General features: G+C 42.8%; 1 long non-coding RNA gene across 1 annotated transcript; it reads left to right on the forward strand.

Moving 5' to 3' along the window:
* The first annotated feature begins 3,976 nt into the window (after window positions 1-3,976).
* LOC119116620 lies at window positions 3,977-4,476 on the forward strand. The gene is made up of 2 exons (XR_005096303.1): window positions 3,977-4,225; window positions 4,317-4,476. It is a non-coding gene; the product is annotated as an uncharacterized LOC119116620 (long non-coding RNA).
* The last annotated feature ends 8,034 nt before the right edge of the window (window positions 4,477-12,510 follow it).

Raw genomic sequence — 12,510 nt, forward strand, 5'->3', positions numbered from 1 at the left:
CGATGTGGTATCAGAGTATTGCAGCTTTCAACCAGACTTAAGCCTCTTGAGCAATCAACCTCAAGCCAATGTGATTATAATAATTGTATTTTTGGCCCTGTGGTCAAGCTATCCCATTTATCGGTCTAAGGATCAAGTAGATTTGTGGCTATAAGTTGTATATTTTACACTACAAAACTATATACAGTGTATATTCTATGCTTCATTTTATCTCCAAAGTGGAATTCTAAATATGGCTAATATAATTTAAAAACATTTTAGGATTTTTGTTGCAAAACATTCAGAGCCACACTGTTTAATTTATAATTAATTGAATGAGCCCATTCATTTTAACATACATTTAAACATTTGAAAAGAACACCTAAATGAATGAGCTTGAATGTAAATATCCCATATTGAAATATCCTGCTGTTTCAAAATAGTAAAAAAAAAAAGTATAAGTTGAAGCTTAAGTTCTTATTTAGCTATTTTGTAACATAACGAAATATTCGAATAATTATGATTAGTCAAATTAGCAAAAACGTTTTTATGTATTTTTATTTTTGCTACTTTACTAAAACAAATTGACTCTTCCCGGCCACCACACTTCCGGCTTCTTGACCGCGGGAATCCAGCTGAATAACAAGTACGCCATGATTTGACGTCTTTTTGAAATGTAAGCTTTTAAAACACTGCTTTCTGCCATTAATTGTCACATAAAAGCTTGATATTAATCATACCTAACATTCCTATTTATTTTGTTAATCTATGTTTTATCGCGCTTGATAGTTTGGAGTTTCGCTTGTATGCTCATGGCGTTTCCTACGCTTCTGGTAAGTTTATGAACTCAATTGTTTAAGGGAGAAGGCGTCCAGGCTGGGGTTAGTTGAGGACGCTGACAATAGTGTGTTGACGGGGCTGGGGGTGGAGGTGGGCGGCAGTTGGGGCCCGGGGCCGACGGCATGTGTCGCTTGTGCGTGGAAAGAAAGCACGCTCCCTCCATGGGCTCTCCCGTGACTCTTATCTAGGGTCTCCAGGGACTCCATTTTGGCTCCTCATTGGCGCTGAGCGGATGGAAAATTCAAATGAATAGAATTAGATAGGCGGCCGTAAGAAGACAAGGCAAACGCCGAACCTTTTTTTATTCTTCCATGTAAAATTGAATGTATTTCATTTGCATTTGATATTCTATTCCAATCAAAAGTTTGTAAACAATGTTATGGTTTTCTGGGTCCTCTCCTCTAGCTCACTCTGCTGGTTTTCAATGGGATTGAGGTCTGGGGACTCAGCTGGCCTCTTAAAGCATTTCTATTATTTTCAGTCTGAGATAAAGCTCACTTTTATTTGGCTTTTGTGTTATTGTCCTTTTAGCTTGTCACCTGTCAAGCTGAGAGGTGTCCTTAATATTTTGGTTACCCCATTTCTGAAGAGCAGGTCTCCATCTTTTGCAGTTAGTTTGTGTGTGTACGTGTAACAAGAATGTGCTCTTGTCTTTTTAAATTCAAGATTCAAGAGTTTTTATTCGCCATGTTTGAGCGTGCCAAACAAGGAATTTGACTTCGGTAAAACACACCCTCTGTTCAACATATAGGTGACTGAGGGTTGAAATGTCTGCATGTGTTACTAAATAGTGTCACAGCTTTTTATTGGGGATGTTTGTTTATGCTGAGCCATTTTAACTGCACGCACAGAAAGACAAGAAAAATGCTGGGATGAGCTCCCGTCACCCTGTTATTAGTTGTTGTGTGCAGGGGAGCGTGTGTGTGTCTGTGTGTGTGCGCAGTTCGACACTTGCCGCCGCAAGGTCATGCTTGTGCTTCATTGTGCCTTCATTATCATAAGGCATCCATCTCTTTCTTCCATTAGTGACGCTCCGCCATGTCGCCTGCGCCGACCTCTATTTACATGACGAAATTAGATTAATTTGACGCTGTCTGTTTGTGGAAGCAGGGGTCTTCCAATGAATGGACAAAAAAAAAAAAAGATTTTGATAATTGGTGCAATATTAAGAAAATATGCTTTGATTTATTTATTCTGGAATAAATTGAAAAGTGCTTGCACTGTTAAGTAGTAGTGGGGCATTATATTTTATATTTTGAGTGCTTCCTTGTTTCACAACAAACAATATATGTTGTATGTACAAATCAATATTCATCATTGAAATGAATTGAAATTCCACTGTGCACCTTTCAAGGGGGTGTGGCCTAGCAAGTGATGTTTCCATGGCCAAGAATTTTTTTACTCGTCTGTTTGACCGTACTGTTTAATAAAACGGGAGAAAATTGCATCGGGACTTCTTTTTCCCCCCACTCCACTTGTACAGTGGCGTATCAAAAAAAAAATATTGTCTGGCACAACAATTCCCACCCCGCGTCGAGTAAAGACCCCAAAAGGTCATGTTATTTCCCCATATAGACAATATTTTGCTTTATGTTATACATCAAAATGCAAAACAGCGGTGCTCTTTAACAATAGCAATAATAATATGTCCCGATGATGTATGGTAGTGGTGATGGGGGTGGGGTGGGGTGGGGGGTGTTATATATTAATACCTGCTGTCTAACAACCCCCCCCCCCCCTACACACACACACCCCCGCTTCATTTTGACAGAGGGGAAAGGTGGGGGGTGTCCCAATTCTATAGAGCCGACATGCATAATGCGCAGACAGCAAGCAAGATGGCGGCCTGGAAGAAAAAAAAAAAAAAAAAGCTGTTGATGACCTCGCCACACTTGCCCTTCCGCACGCGCTCATTGTGTGCGTCTCAAAAGGGCCGTCAGGAAATCGCTGCAGTGAATGTTCTGCTTTTAATGCTTCAGTGCTGGAAGATTGACAGTGGTATCAGTGCACCACTACAACGATCACAAGAATCATTCGGATTCATTGAATTTGTTGAATCAAAACGATGTTTTGGGCATTTTTAGAAAAGTCACTCTGAAGTTCGTTTTTAGGATGCAAGTCTTCAAACGTTTCTGAGTGCTCAATATGGTCCATGGGCTGACCGTAGGTTTAAATAGCGTTATAATGAGCGCCATAATTGTTCCAATTGAACAAAATATGTACATTTTTGAATTATCAACATTTTCGGGTTTTAAAAAAAAAAAAGCAAACATGGATATTTGGTGCATAAAATGGTTTCTTTATTGGGATTGCAACAAAGTGGAAAAAAACATGATAAAAATACATACATGAAAAAAGTTACTTAAAAAGCATTCATATTTAAATTGATCTCTGAATTGTTCCTTTTTTTATGGCTAAAAATGTGGGTACCCATACGCATTTTTGAAAATATTTTTTTAAATTATTGAGTTATTTGTATTTATTTTCCTCATATTATTTATAATAAACAAGTTTTACATATTTTCTTCGTTTTCTGATTTTGTTTCTTTCTATTAAAAATTAAATCCCACAAAATTTGCAGGTGCATGTTTTCCATTGTGAAAATGACCATTTTCACATTTGTTATACAAATAGGCATTTTTTTCCTCTCTTTTTCCTTGTTTTACGGCGTTTGCCACTTTCTAACCTTGCGTTGTCATTACAGGTCAAGTGGAAACTGGCAGACCTTCAAAGTGTCCCGCTGTCACCACATGGCACCCCCCCCCCTTACGACCTCGACATGCGACCCCTCTGCCCACTTGGCCCGCACCGCTAATCCGGTTCCGACGGAGCCACGACCATGTCTTTTGCGGTACCGGACCGTATTCCCGCGTCGAAGCAGCTTAACCTTCACTGCGCCTTTTGTGCGCCGCGTCCTGTGGGCGGCCCGTGGCTACGTGACTTGTCGCCGTCAGGTGAGCGAAGACTGTGGCTTCTCTCTTGGCATTCACCGCGTGCCTTAATTGTATTGAAATTAAATCAAGGTCCACTGTGAACACAAAGAGCTCAAACCGAACACCGGAACCTGCTTGACGTGGATGCATCGGGACATGAGCGATTGCGGCGAGGGTGGAGGGAAGCGGAGAGGGCAACAATAGACCTATGCATCCATGCGAGATATAGCGAGCTACCTTTTGGCCGGGGCTGCCTGCTCCCATTCCTGCACACGAATTCCCCCCACACACCACCGCCGCTTAACGGCTTTAAGCGTCGCATCGTTACAGTCGGTAAAGCCGCGTCGTTATCACCACCCCCCCCTCTCATCCACCCCCTCCCTCCCTTAACATCCTCCCACTCTCCCATCACCTCTCTGCCGCTAACAGGCTGGAAATAAACAAACGCCAACGGTGGCGCTTTAACCACAAATGTCAGTCCAAGGAAGTTTACAACTTTTTTTTTTCCGACAATTAATCGCTTTACCTAGAAAAATAACATATGCACTTGTTGTCATATCCCAGATGTGAACAGGAGAGGAGGCTGCAGTATTTCCTCTCGTTTTGGCGCATCCGTGGTCCTGATTCCGCATCCCGAGGTCGGTCCTCTTGCCGGCTTGCGGGATAAAAGAGGGATGCTGGGATGGCGGACGACAAGGGATGGGAGGCATGCAGTCAGGAGAAAGAAAAAAAAAAAAACAACAAAACAGGTAGGGATGATTTTATATATCTATACCATTGTGGAGGAAAAAAATCCATTCAGGGAAGGAAAAAAAAAGCCCAAAAGGATACATATATAAGCCAAGAAGGTATATATGTATGAACATCCAAGGGAAGAGGAGATAAAGGGATGGAGGAGGAGGAGGTGGAGGAAGAGGCGACTGGCTCGCGCACAGACACACTGCGCTGAGGCGAAGGCACGAGCGGCAATTTATGCTTTCTGGTCGACACCACCCCCCACCTCACCAACACACACACACACACACACGCTCACGCATAGACAGGAGCGTCCCGCCCCTATCTGCCCCTGTCCCGTACTGGATGCGTGGCCTATCTGATCAGTGCAGAGGGATTAACCAACCAGGCCAGCTGGCAGGGATTACACAGGAAAAACTGGGCTGGGGGTGGGGTGGGCTGGATGTGACTATGCTATGGTTTTGGCTAAAAGACGAGGGGGGGGGTGCGATGTCTTGTTCCTTTACATATATGTAGTGAAGTACGCAGCGGTCGTCGCATGCAATCGTTCGGAGGAAGTTGGCGTATGATACGTCATACGTGGAAATGAATGAGGACATTTTTGGCTTCACTGCGGAAAGCCAGTCCACAGTGCGAGAACGTATTAGGTTCAAACGTATCGGCACAAAAAGAGATGAGGTCCGGTAGGAAGAAGAGAACGTCAGAGTCACTGTATGAGGACGTGAGGTGCATTCTAAAGACTCGGAGGACGCTTAGGTGGGACGTATGAGGGTCATGAGAACAAATACACGAGGTTCAATGCGTTAAGCTTACTTGTGAATTGGGTTCGGTTCAAAGTAAACCCGCAACTAAATTATTTTAATAATTGATGAATCTCGATTCTTTTGTTGAGTCGGCAATGAATCGGATTTTCATTTTCATCCTTTTATGGGGAAAAAAAAAAAAGAGTACATTATTTCAAATTTGCAGTCTCTGAATGGTGGATTGTCAAATAATTCTCGATTCATTTGATAATCTGTTAGATAATATAGAAATTCATTTAAAATGAAGCCCGGAAAGGTCACATGTGATATTAAGTAATAAATACCAAAATGATAATAAAAGTGAAGTACATTTTTGCTCCAATCATAGTAAGTTTTAATTTGTTTTATAAATTTATAATGTAATTTTGCTTGGTTTTCATTTTTTCCAAAATGCATTTTGATTTCCTTTTTTTTTTTTTTCAATTTTAGTTTTACTTATCCCCAAGTGTCATACATGTAAGTGTAACACAACATGTTTGATAAATGTATGTAGATGCTGCAGGAGGCAGCATGCAAAGGGGGGGGCTAGCGAAGGGGAGGGGAACCCCCACGGGAGGTGGGTTGGGGGGCGGAAGGGGACGTTGGGCGGCGGGCAGCTCGGCTGACAATGCAAGGTTTTGCCCCCTGACCCCCTTGGCGCTCCATCATCCGTCAGCTGATCGCGGGAAACAGGACAGCCGTAGGAACAAAAAAAAAAAAAAAAAAGCCCACCCCTCTCCTCCGCTAACAACGTCGATTGGAACGTACCTTACCTCCATCTCATGCTTCACTTCCCAAACCTTTACAATCCATCGCATTTCTATGTCATTTCACTTTTCCAAGGGCCGTTGTAAATTTCAGGAAAAAAATACGATTCGATTCAACGCGTTTAATTTCGCTTTTTATTTCTGTACACACAAGCTCCCGATGTGTCGTTCATTTGCATTTTAGTGCTGCTCCTCAGACACCCCACCCTTTCATTTTAATCAAGACGTAAAATATCTGTTTTGGTGTTTTGCATCAAAACTGGCAGAATTGATCAAATTATTTTCAAGGTGCAATTTTTTTCGCTCGAGTTACGTCGAGTGTTACTATGTTGCTAAGCGTTGTTGCGGGGCTGTCGACTGCAGTTTGAGCTACAGTGCATAGGACAGACACACACACGCACACACACACACACGCAGGCAGGGCCAGGCATACAAGCGCGGCTGTAAAATCAAAGCGACATTTTTAGGCCCTCAAAGACATGCACAAAATGGCGTTTTTCTATAGCGGATAGAAAGAATAGGACAAGGTGGATGTGCGAGCGATAAAATGAGCTTAGATCCCCAATGCCGGACGTAAAAATAACTGAAAAGAAGTCCTGACTTGTGCTTTGATTTCGGGAGATAATGGACGGGTGTATTTCTTTTCTTTGATTCGGTAAGGACTTTAAATGGAATCCTTTAGATTTTTTTTCGCAGCTTATTCTTTCTTCCTTTACCTTTCAAGGCACTCGTATTTTTTTTTAATTCAAAATACTATTTGTCCGAGATTAAAATTCTAGTGAATAACACTTAATACTGTATATATGTCATTCATTGTATGTAATTGTAAGTGTTACATTGACTACGTTTACATGTGGTCAATATTTGGATTAAGGCCAAAATTCCAATTTCTGAAATATTCGGAATGACCCGTTTAACATGATTTACTTCTGCATTTGAATAACCCGATAGAAACAAACATGATTTCAAACATGTGAAATTTGAATGTACTCAGTTTACCATATGAGAACACATGAGGTTCAATGAGAACACCGTCGTCTGAGGTCCACCGTACGAGATTATTCTTAGTTTACTTTCGAGAACACAAGTTTGACATCATGAGGATTGTTTGGGAATTCGTGAGAACGGTTTAGATGATGAAATGAGGTTTTGTTTGAGCACTCGTGAGGTTCACGAGTATACGAGGATTCCCACGCAGGAAGAAGGCGGCGGCTCGGAGCAAAGCCGGGTCGGGACGAATAGAGCGCAGGCTTCGTCCCCACTCGGGTAATCCGATGGAGAGATTAGCAAACAGGCAGCATTTGGGCGGGATTATGGAGTCATTAGAGAGGACTGGTGCTCCAGAGCCTCGCTCATGTGTTAATATGGCTTTGCACGTCTGCACAGATTGTCTTCCGTCGGCTGATGAATACTCTCACAATATTAAAACGGGCCTCACCTCTGTTTGTGTACCATAATCGATCATTTTAAGCAGAATCGGTTTTATTGGTCAATGTTGCAACACACAAGTTTTTTTTATTTTTTTATGGTAGTTGCAGTACTACAGTAAAATACAAAAATATTAGTTTGATGTGTACACAAATGTACAGAGTTAAAAACAAAACAAATATTTAAAATTGTTCATTGCAGCTTGGTAATTTTTTTTTGAGTGATTAAAACTAAATTTCCTATTTCAGTTGAAAGCGGTACAAGATAAATAACTGAATTCAATATTATTTTCATCCCCACTGTAATATATTTAAATATGACTCAAATTGCAACCCATATTTTGTCGTCGCTTTATTCCCATCTGTCCACCTCAAATATTTTCCACTCCATTAAAAATCACTGCACTGGATTAATATGTGACACATTTCATATGAAACACATTTGCTCTATGCAATCAAATCTGCAGCACTTTTAATACAATAAAAGAAATAATATTGAGTCATTTGAACCTGCGCAGATGAAATCGCTATGGAGCGTGATTGGGGGCGATGCGGCCTACATGACGATGACGAGCGGGTTTAATCGGGATCAGGAAGTGCATGCGCGTGTGTGTGTGCGTATGTGTGTGTGTGTGTGTGTGTGTGTGCGTGCGGGGAATTACCACAGTCTGTTACATGGATTTCTTCTATTTGCTGTTTAAATATTACTGCAAGTATTGGTGGGCTGTTCTGTTCATTGACAGCTGATCAATGCATGTTTGCGTGTGTGTGTGTGTCGCAAGTGTCGATGTCCTCCAAGGGAGCGCAATATAACTCCCACACTCCAAATAAAATTGTCACCTTTCGAGAACCTTTCTGCAACTTTCCTTTAAGCACGCAGACTTCAAAAAACAAAATCAACCGCGTTCTACCCCCAAATTGACAAAAATCCCGCCGCCTCTGCGCACACCGTGCCCCACTTCCCTTTTCACCATCCCCCCAAAGCCTTCCTCCCTTTTTTTTTTGTCAAATAAATTGCTGTGTGACCTACTTCCCGTTTTTGCACCGTTCTTCTCATGTTCACATGTTATTGTTTGACACGCGGCTGATTCGCTTTGGGGCAGTAGGGAGAAAGAAAACATAAAAATGATGATACAAATGTAAAAAAATAAAAAAGAAAAAAGTGAAGAAATTATACAGCACTGTGTGTTACCCCATTTGACCTTTTTCGCAAAAATACAACAATAGTAGACAGTATGTTTGCCGCTTTTTAAAATGATAAATACTCTGCTTTTGAGTTTTTAATTGTACTCGAGATGAAAGTACATGGCTGACATATTCTGTGATGAACAATAACGTTCATAGAATGTCATGCAGGCAAATCAATTTTGCAGCCTAGTTAAGCAGAAAGCACTGCGCTCTTTTTTTTTTTTTTTTACTAATATGCGTGACTAATTTATAGACTCGCAATGCAGTTTTGGAACTATTAAGTTGAGCATCGCTGTACCCTTAAAGTCAAGAGTGGTTGTTTATATACGTTCATTTTTGTATATGTCCTAGTTTCTGGAGTAGTGTTGTTAGGTTCACTGGAGGTTTACGATAGGAGTTGATTGTACGATAACTTACCGTATGAGGTTTACGCAATTAGATCATGTGAGATTCATTCAGAACATACTAATGAGATGATAGTAATTATGAAAAGAGCCACATTAATTGGATGACAAAGAAGTCGACTGTTTTCCCTCCCACAACGGCGCAAACAGCCCTTTGTAGTTGCGCGTATGAGCTTTACTACATAGAAACGATGAGTTCACTGTGTGTTGTCAAATGCGCTACATAAATAAAGTTGCATTGTACTGTATGGCAAGCCTCAGGTAATGAGAGAACTACGAGCCGAAGCTAACTAACTGCTAACTGGCTGCTAACTGGCTAGTTGCCTGTTTTGTCATTTCTTACTGCCATGGTTTTGAAACAAATATTTTGCTGATTTTATGTTCTGCAGTCGTTCACAACCTTTGTGAGAATTATGAATGTTTCCAGTGCATGAGCAATTGTTTAACGCGCCGCCACATCACGGCAGTCCGCTTCCTGTCACAGCGCTAAGAGCGGCCGGGCTAAGCCACTCTTGGCCTACATACGAGCCTAAAACAGCAGATTAGGGAACTGTCCTTCTAATCCCATGCACCAGGGCATGTGCCACTGTCGCCATGCAGTCAGCGGCCAATCGGCTTGCCGCGACAGTCACTCTAGCCCCGCCTCCTCCAATCCATAACATCTCTTTTTTTTGTGGGCATATCTCTATCAAAATAACAGCACACTGAGATTAACACCCTCCCCGCCCCTCCTCCTACCAGTTTGAACCACCTGGCTTCCCCTTTGCACTCCCTCACCTAAAGCACCAGTCCTGAGATTAGGGTTAATCTGGACCTTGTGTCATCCCGCATCCATCCAGCCATCCCGCAGCAACCCCCACACGGCTCCCTCTTTACCAAAGAGGCTTTGCTTTTCAAATCCTTTATGCCTCCATCCTCTCCTTGCGGTGTCTTTTGCGCCAACTTTTCCCTCCCGCCGCAGCCAATCGGCGAGGCGAGATTCGTGTCCCCGAGCTACGCTGCGAAAGACACGCGAGCGAACTGATTCATTGTTTCCGCTGCTTTCAATGCGTTCTCAATTGGCCGCCGCTGCTGCCGCCGCTGTGAAAAGTGGGTTGCATGCAGCGGTGGATGGTGCCTTCACGTACAATGGAGGGACTTTTAAGTGATTTAAATGGAAGTCTGGAGGAGTCATCCCCTCCAAAAAAATCGCCCATTAAGACAGCCGGGTCCTCGCTCAATCTCAGCCCTCGGGGTCAAAATGAAGGTTTGGCAATGGTGGCGTCAGCAAACATATTGTTCCCCTGCGTCCTTTTCATCCGTTTGGCTTTGTCTCAGCACATAAATGGCATCTTCTCCCCCAAGCAAAGTCTCTTCAGGAATAATAATGATAAAAAGAAAGATGGTGGGACGGAGATTGAGCAAAAGATGTAGGCCAGAAATAGTTGGTAAATGGAGGAGGGGGTTGTAGGGAACGAAAACCCTCTAGCGTTGGTAAAATGCTTGAATGAGAAAAAGACCGCAGACCTTCATAAAAATGTAAAGCATGCATTCACTGCTCCCTTGGCTTTATGTGGCTGAGGTTTTTGGGTTCACGTCAATGTGGACGTTCTGATGCGGATGTCGATTTTTGGCAGAAAATATTGTCGATTAATCGGAGTTATTACAATTGCTTAAAAATCCTATTTTATCGCAGGGGCATGACAAATGAAGTCTTGAATGTACGATTAGGACAATAATCCAACTTTTGTCACATGGCCTAGGTATGACTCCAAATTTGTCACGTCGTTGCATTTTGAATCCGACCCCCCCCCCCCCTTGTGGAGCGTGACGCTACTTTTAACCGACCGTGGCAGAGCAATCAAAGCCTTTTGTTTTTCACACCGTCCCACCTGCTCGCCGCCACGTCGGAGGGCCCTTTTGAAGCTACGCAAGGCGGCGTGATTTATATTCTAATTAGTCCAAAGTGAGACTCAAGCAACGGTGCGATTACACGCCCAAAAATGCTCATTAGACTCGTGAGTCACACAGTTGCTTCCAAACAAACAAACCGCTACGTTCGCTCTTCACGAACGACAAGATGGCGGCCGGCGTGCCGAGTTCACAATGCAGCGCGCTGCGTGTGTTTATTCATTTCCAGGTCACTTGATAATCGCTTTGATACTTAAAGCACATCTGCACATCGCTCTGCTCTCGTTGGCTCACAATGAAAAAGCTGCAAGCTGGCGTACGCATTAAATCCTGCGGCACAACACACACACAACGCACAAGCCTACACAGGCATGTACACACACAAGTGCCCATTAGAGGGCATGAGCAGAATGGTATATATACAAACACACACACACGCAGGTGAATTCTTTGATAACCGTACTCATTTACAACATGCGCTGTCGCCGTATTGAGGGAATGTTTTGGTGCTGCTGTTTTGGTTAGCAACTAAGCTGCTACCGAATGTATTGACTATTGATGTTTTTTGCAATCAAGCAGGTCACAACGATAATGCTATGCATTGTTTTGCTGTAGTTGGTTGCACACGATGATGCCGCAGACAACCAGGCATTGTTTGGTAGTGTTTGCGTTTCTTACACCCCCCCTGCTACCTTTTTTCCTCCTTCTCCCGACACCGCAATCATCCTGCATCAACAGGCAGGTGAACCTGTCTCTTGGTTCATCTCTTTCTCTATTTCCTGCGCTCTTTCTTTCTGCCCCCCCCCGTCCTCACTCTTTGCTCCATTTTCATACGTGCGCTCGCACTCCCCTCGTGTCGGGGTAATTACCTAGCATTTGCATTGCAAAGTCGCCCATGCCGCCCTCAGCTCCTCCGCAGGTGATTGAGCTTCATTTCCCCGCCAGATAAGAGAGCCAGGAAGAGAGGGAGTTTAAAAAAGGAGAGATAGGGAATTGCAGCAGGCTGTGATGTTATTCTGGCTCGCGGTACATGTGCGGAAACAACACCCTGACTTTTCGTCACTTGTAGAGCGTACAGGATGAGGCATTAGCCGCCCACACTTAAATAATCATCCTTATTAGCATCATATCGCTCGGCTGAAATCATACAGGCCCTCAGGCGTGGACTTTCATTTTCTGCATTTTTCAAGATCATGACGCAGACAATCAGTGTGATAATCAGTTAGTTTCTTTAAGCGCTAAATATTTCGTAGCCGTAATGACGACATGAGCCCGAAGGCAACCGATGGAAAATTCTCCGGATCTCACATTTGCTGAGTCATCAACTTGCTTGATATTGACTGACTTTAGTATGTTTGTCATTGGATTAGCTTAATTTTTAAGTACAATTATCTGAGAGTTCAAATATAATCAATGGGCTCCAACAATTCCTGACCAATAATGGTAGCATCCCTTGCTAGCATCCTTTGCTAGCATCCGGTATTAACTATCACGTCTCAAAGCAAATAAATGACGGTCATTGTTGAATTAAAGTAACACGTGTTTTGAAAATGTTACAAAGTGTC

This window comes from Syngnathus acus, chromosome 22 (genome assembly GCF_901709675.1).
Source record: "Syngnathus acus chromosome 22, fSynAcu1.2, whole genome shotgun sequence".
Taxonomy (NCBI): domain Eukaryota; kingdom Metazoa; phylum Chordata; class Actinopteri; order Syngnathiformes; family Syngnathidae; genus Syngnathus; species Syngnathus acus.